Genomic DNA, 15,174 nt, shown 5'->3' with positions numbered 1-15,174 from the left:
GGCCAGCCGTGCTGCCCTGTTCTGAACTAATTGCAATTTTCCTACGTCCTTTTTTATGGCACCTGTCCACACGACTGAACAGTAGTCCAGGTGCGACAAAACTAGGGCCTGTAGGACCTGCCTTGTTAACAGTGCTGTTAAGAAGGTAGAGCAGCGCTTTATTATGGACATACTTCTCCCCATCTTAGCTACTGTTGTATCACTCTCCTTCTTGGTAAAATAGCCCTTACACAGCCTGGAGGTGTGTTGGGTCATTGTCCTGTTGAAAAACAAATTATAGTCCCACTAAGCCCAAACTAGATGGGATGGCGTATCGCTGCAGAATGCTATGGTAGCCATGCCGGTTAAGTGTGCCTTGAATTCTAAATAAATCACAGACAGCACCCCCACACCATAACACCTCCTCCTCCATGCTTCACGGTGGGAAATACACATGTGGAGGATAATCCGTTCACCAAAATCGCGTCTCACAAAGACACGGCGGTTGGAACCAAAAATCTAAAATTTAGAATCCAGACCAAAGGACAAATTTCCACCGGTTTAATGTTCATTGCTCGTGTTTCCTGGACAAAGCAAGTCTCTTCTTGTTATTGGTGTCCTTTAGTAGTGTTTTCTTTGCAGCAATTCAACCATGGCCTGATTGACACAGTCTCCTCTGAACAGTTCATGTTGAGATGTGTCTGTTATTGAACTCTGTGAAGCATTTATTTGGGCTGCAATTTCTGAGGCTGATAAGTCTAATGAACTTATCCTCTACAGCAGAGGTAACTCTGGGTCTTCCATTCCTGTGATGGTCCTCGTGAGAGCCAGTTTCATCATAGTGCTTGATGGTTTTTGGGACTGCACTTGAAGAAACTTTCAAAGTTCTTGAAATTTTCCATACTGGCTGACCTTCATGTCTTAAAGTAATGATGAACTGTCGTTTCTCTTTGATTATTTGAGCTGTTCTTGCCATAATATAGACTTGGTCTTTTACCAAATAGGGCTATCTTCTGTATACCACCCCTACCTTGTCACAACACAACTGATTGGCTCAAACGCATTAAGAAGGAAAGAAATTCCACAAATAACTTTGAAGAAGAAACACCTGTTAATTGAAATGCATTCCAAGTGACTACCTCATGAAGCTGGTTGAGAGAATGCCAAGAGTGTGCAAAGCTGTCCTAAAGGCAAAGGGTGGCTATTTGATCAAATATATTTTGACTTGCTTAACACTTTTTTGGTTACTACAGTATTCCATATGTGCTATTTCATAGTTTTGATGTCTTCACTATTATTCTACAATGTAGAAAGTGGTAAAAGTAAAGAGTTTTAGAACACCTACTCATTCAAGGGTTTTTCTTTACTTTTACTATGTGTGCCTGTGTATTGAACTGTGTGTGTGTGCGGTGTGGTGTGGTGTGTGTGTGTGTGTGTATTAGTGTGTGTGTGTACTAGTGTGTGTGTATTAGTGTGTGCTCGTCAGTAGTTGCAACTACAGGGAAGTTCAGGGGTTAATAGTGTTTGTATTTCAGTGTCAGTGGAGTGTGTTACAGTGAGAGATTTATGATGTGACTGTCTGGGAGACTGCAGAGTGGAGGATAATGAAGATAGATCAGAGTCCCATCTCTCTTTCTCTCCCTCCCTCCCCCTCTCTCTCTTCCCTCCCTCTCTCTCTACCTCTCTCTTCCCCCCCTCTATTTCCCTCTCCCTGCTCTCTCTCCCACCCCCTCTCATTCCCCTCTCTCTCTTGCCCCTCAGCCCCTCTCTAACTCTCCCTCCACTCTCTAACAAACCCCCCCCTCCCCGCTCTCTCGCTCTCTCTATGGTCAGCACTAGGAAAATGGCCAACCAAACCGCCACCTCACTATTTGAGGTCACGTCTGTGACATCATAACCCCCTGGCTGGCATCATCAATTCTGAAACAGTAGTATTCTCTGACAACAAGCCAGCAGCCAAGCCATTGAACCCGTTTTGGTTCAGTAGCAGTACTTCTTGTGTAAATCAGCACACAATGCTTCATGCCACAGTACTATAGAATGGACTCTCCATGACTCCTTGTTGGTAGAGAGGGTATATTTTTTTGAAGATTAAAATATTCCTGAAAATATTGTAATCCAGTGTATGTCTGTTTCTACTTATGTGCATTCTGAGAAACCATAGAAGTGTATACGCCTGGGGCTGGCTGGCAGAGGAGAATTAGAAAATAGGAGAGGAAGGAGGGAGGGATAGAGGGAGGGAGGTTGGGGAAGGGAATCAAGGAGAGAGGGAGGGGTTTAGGAGAGAGAGAGAGGGAGGGAGAGAGAGAGAGGGGAGAAAGAGAAAGAAATCAAGAGAGAGATTGTTCTCTTCTCTCTCTCTCCCTCTTTCCCTCTCTCAATAACTATCGCTCTCCTTCTCTCCCTTCCACTCTCTCTGTCTCGCTCACTTTCTGTCTCTCCTTCCCCTTTTTCCTCATTCTTTCTGTTTTTCTCTCTCCCTCCTCTCTCTATCTCTCTCTCTGGCAGTGCTTTACTGGTAATGAATGACACACACAAGGTAAAAAGGTGGGTGATAGAGGGAGCTGTTGCTGCTGCTGCTGGTGGGCAGGTTTTAATCAGCTACGAGATGTCTTTAAAGAGATCACTATAAAGATATCACTATTTCCCTGCATTCAGATTGACGTCGTGAAGTTTGGTGTCGCACTGAGACTGAGTTTGGTGCCGCACATGTAGGGGGCGCAAGGCAGCCACGCTCTCGTGCACACACACACACACACCAACAGACACACACACAAATACACACACAAGCACACAGTTCCCCAAAATACTCAAGCACACACACACACACACACGTAAATATACACTTACCTACTCACTCACTTACGCATAGTCCGTTTTTAGTTGCCAAGTTAAATACACATCCTGTGAAATGAAAGAGCTCATTCATTCAGCCTGCTGGCAAAACGCACACTTTTACACTCCGAATGCCATGAAGGAAAAACATACACACACAGAGGAATACAACTCAATGGAAAATGAGATGCTAGGAGAACAGTATAGTGCGTGTTAGGCAAGGAGGCTTTGGGCAACTACAACGATTACTATGTTTCAACAACAAATAAATCTGTTTATATAGGAGCCTAAAAGCACATACAGAGTTTATTTGGGGTTTATTCTGGACGAAAGAGACGAGAGGGAAAGAGAGAGAGAGAAAAGAGAGAGAGTGTGTGTGTGTGTGTGTGGTTGTGTGTGTGTGTGTGTGTGTGTGTGTCTGTGTGTGTGTGTGTGTGTGTGTGTGTGTGTGTGTGTGTGTGTGTGTGTGTGTGTGTGTGTGTGTGTGTGTGTGTGTGTGTGTGTGTGTGTGTGTGTGTGTGTGTGTGTGTGTGTGTGGGGTGCAATGAAGCGTTTTCCACACAGTTAGCGGCAGGCATGTGTGCCAGCACAAGCAGTGTACATAGCCCTATTCCCTAACATGTGTCCAATGAAAGGTGAATGGCCCTCCTGTCTATACTTTCCTCAAAATCGCCCATGATGTCACCATGAACCCTTTGCGAACCCAGCTCTGTCAAAAAACATTACTATAGCTATTACTCTTTCTGCCTAATTTTCCTTCTTTCTCTTTCCACCTCTCTCTCTCTCTCCTTCTCTCTCTCTCTCTCCGTTCTGCCTCCCGCTCTCCTCCCGCTCTCCTCCCGCTCTGCCGGAATTCTTTCAGCCGAAACCACATTCTTTTTCTATATTTCCTGTTTTTTATTCTTTTCCGTATTCTTCTACTCACTTTCACCCATCTTTCTCCCCATCTTTCTCTTCCTTGCACCTAAAACCCCCTCTTATTTTTCTCTCCCCTCCCCTCCCTCTCTCTCTCTCTGCCTCCTCTCTCTCTCCTTCTCAGTTTCTCCCCCCTCTCTCCCTGGCTGGCTCGTTCTAATTCAATCACCACAAGTTGTGGATCCAAATGTGCCAGGATGTTCTGACTGAGATAGACTTTGTTTAAGCAGTGGTTTTGCTAAAAAGCTCTGAGTGCTGGGGAGAGAGAGAAGGTTTCTGCGAAGGCAAAAAAGGAGAAAAAACAGGAGGGAGAGGGAGAAACTGAAAAAGAAGAGAGAAACCCAGACTTCACCAAAGAAATCTGAAATGGTCATCCTGCAAGAAACATGGTATAGAGGAGATGGACCAACTGGTTGCCCTCTAGGTTACAGAGAGCTGGTAGTACCGTCCACCAAACACAGGGAAGAGACGCAGGGGGGTATGCTCATTTGGTATGGATCAGACTTAACCCACTCCATTAAATTAATCAAAACATGATAATTTTACATTTGGCTAGAAATTCTAAAGGAAATTATCTCAACAGAGAAAAATGTCCTCCTGTGTGCTTCCTATATCGCCCACTAGAATCCCCATACTTTATTGAAGACATCTTCTCCATCCTAGAGGGAGAGGTCAATCATTTCCAGGCCCACGAACACTAGTCTGTGGTGACCTAAATGCCAGAACTGGACAAGAACCCGACATTCTTAGCACACAGGAGAACAAACACCTACCTGGAGTTGACAGCATTCCCTCCCAAATATGCCCCCCTAGACACAACTACAACAAAACAACCAACAAAAATTGGTCACAACTCTTGCAGCTCTGTCGCATGCTAGGTCTGTACATAGTCAATGGTAGGCTTCAAGGGGACTTCTACGGTAGGTACACCTACAAGTCATTCCTTGGCAGTAGTACTGTAGATTACTTTATCACAGACCTCAACCCAGAGTCTCTCAGAGCGTTCACAGTCAGCCCACTGACACCCCTATCAGATCACAGCAAAATCACAGCCTACTTAAAAAAGAGCAATACTCAATCATGAGGCTTCAAAGCCGAACAAACTACATAATATTAAGTACTGCTATAGACGGAGGGAAAGAAGTTTAGAAATCTAGCAAAAAACTATTGGGCAACAGCAAAACCAATCCCTTTCAGACAACTTCCTGGACAAAATGTTTCACTCCAATAGCATAAACTAGGTATAAACTTGGCAGTAGAAAGTCTAAACTGAATATTTGACCTTTCAGCTTCCCTATCAAATCAAAACATGTCAAGCAGACAACCTAAGAAATTAACAAGAATGAATCAGCTATTAAAGACTACCAGAACCCACTGGATTCTTCAATTGAATGAACAACAGGACAAAATAAAAAACCCTCCAACCCAAAAAGGCCTGTGGTGTTGATGGTATCCAAAATGAAATGATAAAACATACAGACTACAAATTCCAATTGGCTATACTTATACTCTTTAACATCCTCCTCAGCTCTGGCATCTTCCCCAATATTTGGAACGAAGGACTGATAACCCCAATCTACAAAAGTGGAGACAAATTTGACCCCAATAATTACAGTGGAATCTGTGTCAACAGCCATCTCTGAAAAATCCTCTGCAGTATCATCAACACCAGACTCCAACATTTCCTCAGTGAAAAAAATGTCCTGCGCAAATGTCAAATTGGCTTCTTACCAAAATACTGTACGCCAGACACCTGCATCCCCTTACTGACAAACAAAACAAAACAAAAGCAAAGTCTTCTCATGTTTTGTTTATTTCAAAAAAGCTTTTGACTGCTATACAAATGGATGGAAAGCGGTGTTGGGGGAAAAACATATGACATTATCAAACAACAAGTGTGCAGTCAAAATTGGCACTAAACACACAGATTCCTTTCCTCAGCAATGTTGGGTGAAGACAGGGATGCAGCTTGAGCCCCACCCTCTTCAACATACAGTATATATCAATGAAGAGCCCTAGAACAGTCTGCAGGACCTGGCCTCACACTACTGGACTCAGAAATCAAATGTCTACAGTTTGCAGATGATCTGGTGCTTCTGTCCCCAACCAAGGATGGCCTACAGCAGCACCTAGTTCATGTTTTCCCAAATTCAGTCCTCGGAACCTCAAGGGGAAAGCGTTTTGGTTTTTGCCCTAGCACTACACAGCTGATTCAAATAATCAACTAATTATCAAGCTTTGATCATTAGAATCAGCTGTGTAGCGCTAGGGGAAAAACAAAAACGTGCTCCCCTTGAGGTCCCGAGGACTGAGTTTGGGAAACGCTGACCTCGACGGACTGCACAGATTCTGTCAGACCTGGGCCCTGACTGTGAATCTCAGCAAGACAAAAACAATGATGTTACAAAAAAGGTCCAGTAGCCAGGAAAACAAATACAGCACACAAAGAACGATACCTACCTCAGCCTAAACATCAGCCCCATAGGTCATTTCCACAAGGCTATGAACGATCTGAGAGACAAGGCAACAAGTCTTCTACTCCATCCAAACAAACATAAAACTCAACATCCCTGGCAACAAAATACTTAAATCAGTTATAGAACCCATTGCCCTCTATGGTTGTGAGGTCTGGCGTCAACTCACCAACCAATAATTCACAAAATGGGACAAACAACCAATTGAGACTCTGCATACAGAATTATGCAAAAATATAATTGTGTGCACAACGCAAAACCCCAAACAATGCTCATTTGGTATGGATCAGACTTAACCCACTCCATTAAATTAATCAAAACATGAAAATTTTACATTTGGCTAGAAATTCTAAAGGAAATTATCTCAACAGAGAAAAATGTCCTCCTGTGTGCTTCCTATATCGCCCACTAGAATCCCCATACTTTATTGAAGACATCTTCTCCATCCTAGAGGGAGAGGTCAATCATTTCCAGGCCCACGAACACTAGTCTGTGGTGACCTAAATGCCAGAACTGGACAAGAACCCGACATTCTTAGCACACAGGAGAACAAACACCTACCTGGAGTTGACAGCATTCCCTCCCAAATATGCCCCCCTAGACACAACTACAACATAACAACCAACAAAAATTGGTCACAACTCTTGCGGCTCTGTCGAATTAGTACTAAACCCGCTAGTTAACAAAATCCAGAAAAGAGCTGTAAGATTTTACAACCACCTAAAAGGAAGCGATGCCCACACATACCACCGCAAAGCCCTCACCTACAGAGACGTGAACCTAGAGAAGAGTCCCTTCAGCCAACTGGTTCTGGGGCTCTGTTCACAAACACAAACCCCACAGAGCCCCAGGAGAGCAACACAATTAAACCCAACCAAATGATGAGAAAACAAAAATATAACTACTTGACACACTGGATGAATCAACCAAAAAACAGAGCAAACTGAAATGCTATCTGTCCCTAAACAGAGAATACACAGTAGCAGAATACCTGACCACTGTGACTGACCCAAAATTAATAGCCTTGCTATTGAGAGACGCAGACCTAGCTCTCGAGAGAAGACAGGCTATGTGCCCACTGCACACAAAATGAGTTGGAAACTGATCTGAACTTCCTAGCCTCCTTCCAAATGTATGACTAATTTAGAGACACATATTTCCCACAGATCACACAGGCTAGGGCTGTGGCGGTCATGACATTTTGTCAGCCAGTGATTGTCAAGCAAATAACTGCCGGTCTCACAGTAATTGACCGTTAATTAACATTAACACGTTTCCACGCATAGCCTACAAGCCACTGATGCAGACCTTTGGGACATCTACATTTTATAAAGTCTAATAAATCCATAGCCTACACGATCACAATAAATCCATGATGTATTTTAGACAGGTCTAAAGGAACATGATATGAAGAAAATGTAGTGTATTTCGGAAGAACAGAATAGCATACTCCTTGTCCTTAGTTCATTTAGCAGACAAGATTTGCTTAGAATTCTGTGGCATGATTTCAATTATTTTATAGTATGAAGAACACAATTGAACATAGCTGAATGAAACAGAAAGGATGTTTTCTCCAAAACATTTCTGAGGGAGTGAGGACATGCGGCTATTTTGTGTTGAGCAGTTAACAAAGATACACGTCTTCCTATAGGCTTCATTTACAGTTAATTATGCAACTTAAGTTGTGATCAGAACATATAGCCCAATGTTCGTATTTTTAATACATTGTAAGGATCCATGATGCGACTCTGCTTTGTTATTTGCGCAGGCTGCACACATTTCATCAGTATCTCATTCACAATTTGACAAGCACTTGATAATGCCTCGAATTTCCCGGCAGCATCCCCTTTGTGTGGTCTTAATGGCACAAAAAAATCCATGCCTTTTGTGGCCTGTGGCCGTTGTGCCCTTGGGCTGAATATAATGGACCCCTCTGAATAGGTCTATCGCATAATTTTTCTTGGGTCACTATAACTATATCTATTTTGCCAACTGGATTGATCCCCTCTACCACACGGAACCCCACTAATCTACTGTCGGAAACGCACGAGGTGGCTAAAAACAGACCTCCATCCTATGCTAGCTTGCTACCGATGGCCCGGCTAGCTGTCTGAATCGCCGTTACCCCAACCAACTTCACTACTCACTGGACCCTTATGATCACTCGGCTAAGCATGCCTGTCCTTAATGTCAATATGCCTTGTCCATTGCTGTTCTGGATAGTGTTTATTGGCTTATTTCACTGTAGAGCCTCTAGCCCTGCTCATTATACCTTATCCAACCTTTCAGTTCCACCACCCACACATACGATGACATCACCTGGTTTCAATGATGTTTCTAGAGACAATATCTCTCTCATCATCACTCAATACCTAGCTTTACCTCCACTGTATTCACATCCTACCATACCTTTGTCTGTACATTATACCTTGAAGCTATTTTATCGCCCCCAGAAACCTCCTTTTACTCTCTGTTCCGGACGTTCTAGACGACCAATTCTCATAGCTTTTAGCCGTACCCTTATCCTACTCCTCCTCTGCTCCTCTGGTGATGTAGAGGTGAATCCAGGCCCTGCAGTGCCTAGCTCCACTCCTATTCCCCAGGCGCTCTCTTTTGATGACTTCTGTAACCGTAATAGCCTTGGTTTCATGCATGTTAACATTAGAAGCCTCCTCCCTAAGTTTGTTTTATTCACTGCTTTAGCACACTCTGCCAACCCGAATGTTCTAGCCGTGTCTGAATCCTGGCTTAGGAAGACCACCAAAAATTCTGAAATCTCCATTCCTAACTACAACATTTTCAGACAAGATAGAACGGCCAAAGGGGGCGGTGTTGCAATCTACTGCAAAGATAGCCTGCAGAGTTCTGTCCTACTATCCAGGTCTGTACCCAAGCAATTTGAACTTCTACTTTTAAAAATCCACCTCTATAAAAACAAGTCTCTCACCGTTGCCGCCTGCTATAGACCACCCTCTGCCCCCAGCTATGCTCTGTACACCATATGTGAACTGATTGCCCCCCATCTATCTTCAGAGCTCGTGCTGCTAGGCGACCTAAACTGGAACATGCTTAACACCCCAGCCATCCTACAATCTAAGCTTGATGCACTCAATCTCAGACAAATTATCAATGAACCTACCAGGTACTACCCCAAAGCCGTAAACACGGGCACCCTCATAGATATCATCCTAACCAACTTGCCCTCTAAATACATCTCTGCTGTTTTCAACCAAGATCTCAGCGATCACTGCCTCATTGCCTGCATCCGTAATGGGTCAGCGGTCAAACGACCTCCACTCATCACTGTCAAACGCTCCCTGAAACACTTCAGTGAGCAGGCCTTTCTAATCGACCTGGCCGGGGTATCCTGGAAGGATATTGATCTCATCCCGTCAGTAGAGGATGCCTGGTTATTTTTTTTAAATGCCTTCCTCACCATCTTAAATAAGCATGCCCCATTCAAGAAATCTAGAACCAGGAACAGATATAGCCCTTGGTTCTCTCCAGACCTGACTGCCCTTAACCAACACAAAAACATACTATGGCGTTCTGCATTAGCATCGAACAGCCCCCATGATATGAAACTTTTCAGGGAAGCTAGAAACCAATATACACAGGCAGTTAGAAAAGCCAAGGCTAGCTTTTTCAAGCAGAAATTTGCTTCCTGCAACACAAACTCAAAAAAGTTCTGGGACACTGTAAAGTCCATGAAGAATAAGAACACCTCCTCCCAGCTGCCCACTGCGCTGAGGACAGGAAACACTGTCACCACCGATAAATCCACTATAATTGAGAATTTCAATAAGCATTTTTCTACGGCTGGCCATGCTTTCCACCTGGCTACCCCTACCCCGGTCAACAGCACTGCACCCCCCACAGCAACTCGCCCAAGCCTTCCCCATTTCTCCTTCTCCCAAATCCAGTCAGCTGATGTTCTGAAAGAGCTGCAAAATCTGGACCCCTACAAATCAGCCGGGCTAGACAATCTGGACCCTTTCTTTCTAAAATTATCTGCCGAAATTGTTGCAAGTCCTATTACTAGCCTGTTCAACCTCTCTTTCGTGTCGTCTGAGATTCCCAAAGATTGGAAAGCAGCTGCGGTCATCCCCCTCTTCAAAGGGGGGGACACTCTTGACCCAAACTGCTACAGACCTATATCTATCCTACTCTGCCTTTCTAAGGTCTTCGAAAGCCAAGTCGACAAACAGATTACCGACCATTTCGAATCCCACCATACCTTCTCCGCTATGCAATCTGGTTTCAGAGCTGGTCATGGGTGCACCTCAGCCACGCTCAAGGTCCTAAACGATATCCTAACCGCCATCGATAAGAAACAATACTGTGCAGCCGTATTCATTGACCTGGCCAAGGCTTTCGACTCTGTCAATCACCACATCCTCATCGGCAGACTCGATAGCCTTGGTTTCTCAAATGATTGCCTCGCCTGGTTCACCAACTACTTCTCTGATAGAGTTCAGTGTGTCAAATCGGAGGGCCTGTTGTCCGGGCCTCTGGCAGTCTCTATGGGGGTGCCACAGGGTTCAATTATTGGACAGACTCTCTTCTCTGTATACATCAATGATGTCGCTCTTGCTGCTGGTGAGTCTCTGATCCACCTCTACGCAGACGACACCATTCTGTATACTTCTGGCCCTTCTTTGGACACTGTGTTAACAACCCTCCAGGCGAGCTTCAATGCCATACAACTCTCCTTCTGTGGCCTCCAATTGCTCTTAAATACAAGTAAAACTAAATGCATGCTCTTCAACCGATAGCTGCCTGCACCTGCTCGCCCGGCCAACATCACAACTCTGGACGGTTCTGACTTAGAATATGTGGACAACTACAAATACCTAGGTGTCTGGTTAGACTGTAAACTCTCCTTCCAGACTCACATCAAACATCTCCAATCCAAAGTTAAATCTAGAATTGGCTTCCTATTTCGCAACAAAGCCTCCTTCACTCACGCTGCCAAACATACCCTTGTAAAACTGACCATCCTACCGATCCTCGACTTCGGCGATGTCATTTACAAAATAGCCTCCAATACCCTACTCAATAAATTGGATGCAGTCTATCACAGTGCCATCCGTTTCGTCACCAAAGCCCCATATACTACCCACCACTGCGACCTGTACGCTCTCGTTGGCTGGCCCTCGCTTCATACTCGTCGCCAAACCCACTGGCTCCAGGTTATCTACAAGACCCTGCTAGGTAAAGTCCCCCCTTATCTCAGCTCGCTGGTCACCATAGCAGCACCCACCTGTACCACGCGCTCCAGCAGGTATATCTCTCTGGTCACCCCCAAAACCAATTCTTCCTTTGGCCGCCTTTCCTTCCAGTTCTCTGCTGCCAATGACTGGAATGAACTACAAAAATCTCTGAAACTGGAAACACTTATCTCCCTCACTAGCTTTAAGCACCAGCTGACAGAGCAGCTCACAGATTACTGCACCTACATAGCCCATCTATAATTTAGCCCAAACAACTACCTCTCCCCCTACTGTATTTATTTATTTACTTTATCTCTACTTTGCACATTCTTCCACTGCAAATCTACCATTCCAGTATTTTACTTGCTATATTGTATTTACTTCAGATGAGATGAGCTCCTGCATTTTTCAGCATTTTCTTTAAAAAAGATACATTTAGAGTTAGATAAACTTGGATTTTTTGTCAGGAACCCATACAGGATGCTACCCTCTACAACATAACCCTCACTTCAAATCAAAACTCAAAACCTACAACCTGATTTTGGACGGATTTACGGAATCACCTGGAAGGTTCACATCTACCAAGGATTAATTATTCTATACAGCAAATCCTCTGGAAAACAACAGAAACCTGAGAACACCACCCAACCTGGAACTGAGTGAGTAATGTTTAGTCTGAAACTATATTTGATTTCCAAAAGCCAAGAAGAAAAATACATGACACTACTTTATAAGGACTGAATAGTAACATATTTCTGCCAAGCTTGATACAGCTTCAACTAGCACTTAAGTGTCAAGTGAGAGGTGTCAAAGCCCATTAGCCCAACAATGGCAGGAGAGTCGAATAGTCTACCCCAACCAAATGGAGAGGCCTTAGAAGCTGCCTCCCGCTGTTCAGAAGTAATTAAAATACAGTACCCTGTGCATGTAAAAAATGACAAGACAAGAAAAGATCACAAAATGAAGCTCCTTATGGAAAATCAAGAGACACTTTTTGCTGACTATTACAAAAATGGGAACATCAGCAACCTTATCTTCCACACAAACCATCCCCAGGCATGGCACAGTGCTATATTAGCACACTACCCCTCTGTTAAGAGAGGGGGGGGTTAACGAGGGGTGGAAACTCAGGATTCTTGACAACGAGGACGAGGAGTCAGCTAATATAAACCTATATAAGTCTGGAACAGTATTGGTACAGGGCAACCACAAACAGTTTCAGCTGGACTTTCACCTAATCAAAGAATTAGCCCAGCAGGAGAAGCTCTCCCTTGATAAAGATACCCCCACCCCAAGTGGGTCAGACCAAACCTCTTCACCATATAACCCCACAGACGAGCAACCCTCAGCAGACAGTCAACCTCCCAGTACAGAGTACTTCTCCCTCATTGAAATGAAGGATAAATTCACCCAGCTGGAGGTAAGGCAGGTGGAGCTGGAACAGCAGGTGATCACACTCCAGTCAGCACAGACCCAGACAACAGTCCAGCACAACAACACCCCCTTAACCAGACCTGGAGAGCTGGAGGTGGAGAAAGACATATCTGCACTATGGACAGTGGTGAGACAACATCAACAGGAGAAAGAGCAGGAGCAGGAGAAGAACAGAGCACTAGAGGAGAGGATCAGACTGCTGAAGGAGAGGTTGAGGGGGATGGCATGTGACAGAGAACAACCCACTAGGGAGGTGGCCATCCCCACAGAGACGCCAGCAGAACAGCCCACCTCAGCACCCGACAAAAGTCTCGACACCACAGCAGAACAGTCCACACCAGACCCTGACCATAGAAACGACATCACAACAGAACAGACAAAAGAAAAACCCCAAGCCCAGCAGCTCTCACCCCCCCTGAGCACCCCCCCTGTCAGCCACCCTGATAGCCCTCCTGACAACCCCCCCACACCCACTGAGGACAAACACAAGACACAGATTGTCCTTCTTATGGACTCAAATGGGAAATATATAGAAGAAAAAAAACTTTTTCCCAAACACAGTGTGTCTAAACTCTGGTGTCCAAACACCCAGCGCGCCCTAGACCTTCTGTCTGAGGACAAACTAGGCTCACCTAGCCACATAATAATACACACAGGCACAAACGACCTGAGAGCACAGCAGGAAAGGGTGGCCACAGCACTGAAGGGAGTGATTGAAAAAGCTTCTTCTACTTTCCCCAACGCACAAGTGGTTATCTCCACCCTGCTACCACGAAAAGACTTCCACCCTGCTACAATACAGCGGGTAAACGCAAGCATTTCCCGTGACTGTGCCTCAAAACCAAATGTTTTTCTGGCCCACCACTCCACCCTGGACTTGAACAGCCTCTATGACCAGGTCCACCTCTACAAGGCAGCAGTGCCCACCTTTGCCCGGACTCTAAAGGACATCGCTCTCAAACGAAGCCCCAACACTTCACACAGGAGCAAGAGATCAATAGACACCCCACCCAGACCAGCGAGACACCCTCCAAGACCTCCAGGACCCCCCCCTGGACCTACACACCCCCCCCACATCAACCATGCCCACACCCAATTTAGGCCCCCTCAGATCAGACCCATGCCACTCCTGCCCACCCCATGCACCCCACCCCCGCAAAGAGGGCATCAACATGGAAGTCACACATACGCCCAGGTAGTGAGCGGGCAAACAGGCCCAACCCCCACTCTTACACTCGCCCAAGCCAACGGCATGTACCAGATGCTCAGCAGGCTCTGCTCACACTTACTGGCCTGAGGCCAAACCCCGACCAACAACATTGGACACTTTATGGAACAAAAAGCCTTCACTATATCATCCTGGAATATCCAAGGCCTGAGGTCATCTGCCTTTGGCCTAAAGAGCAGGAACCCGGACTTCACCAAAGAAATCGGTAATGCAGACATTGTCATCCTGCAAGAAACATGGTATAGAGGAGACGGACCCACTGGTTGCCCTCTAGGTTACAGAGAGCTGGTAGTCCCATCCACCAAACTACCAGGTGTGAAACAGGGAAGGGACTCAGGGGGAATGCTAATTTGGTATAGAGCAGACCTAACTCACTCCATTAAATTAATCAAAACAGGAACATTTTACATTTGGCTAGAAATTCAAAAGGAAATTATCTTAACAGAGAAAAATGTCCTCCTGTGTGCTACCTATATCCCCCCACTAGAATCCCCATACTTTAATGAAGACAGCTTCTCCATCCTGGAGGGGGAAATCAATCATTTCCAGGCCCAGGGACATGTATTAGTCTGTGGCGACCTAAATGCCAGAACTGGACAGGAACCTGACACCCTCAGCACACAGGGGGACAAACACCTACCTGGAGGTGACAGCATTCCCTCCCCCATATGCCCACCTAGGCACAACTATGACAACATAACCAACAAAAACGGGTCACAACTCCTGCAGCTCTGTCGCACGCTGGGTATGTACATAGTCAATGGTAGGCTTCGAGGGGACTCCTATGGTAGGTACACCTATAGCTCATCTCTTGGCAGTAGCACTGTAGACTACTTTATCACTGACCTCAACCCAGAGTCTCTCAGAGCGTTCACAGTCAGCCCACTGACACCCCTATCAGACCACAGCAAAATCACAGTCTACTTGAACAGAGCAATACTCAATCATGAGGCATCAAAGCCAAAGGAACTGAGTAACATTAAGAAATGCTATAGATGGAAGGAATGCAGTTTGGAAACCTACCAAAAAAAAAATTAGGCAACAGCAAATTCAATCCCTTTTAGACAACTTCCTGGGTAAAACGTTCCACTGCAAT

Source organism: Salvelinus alpinus, chromosome 17 (assembly GCF_045679555.1).
Source record: "Salvelinus alpinus chromosome 17, SLU_Salpinus.1, whole genome shotgun sequence".
Lineage (NCBI taxonomy): Eukaryota > Metazoa > Chordata > Actinopteri > Salmoniformes > Salmonidae > Salvelinus > Salvelinus alpinus.
Note: the sequence above shows the minus strand (reverse complement) of the source record.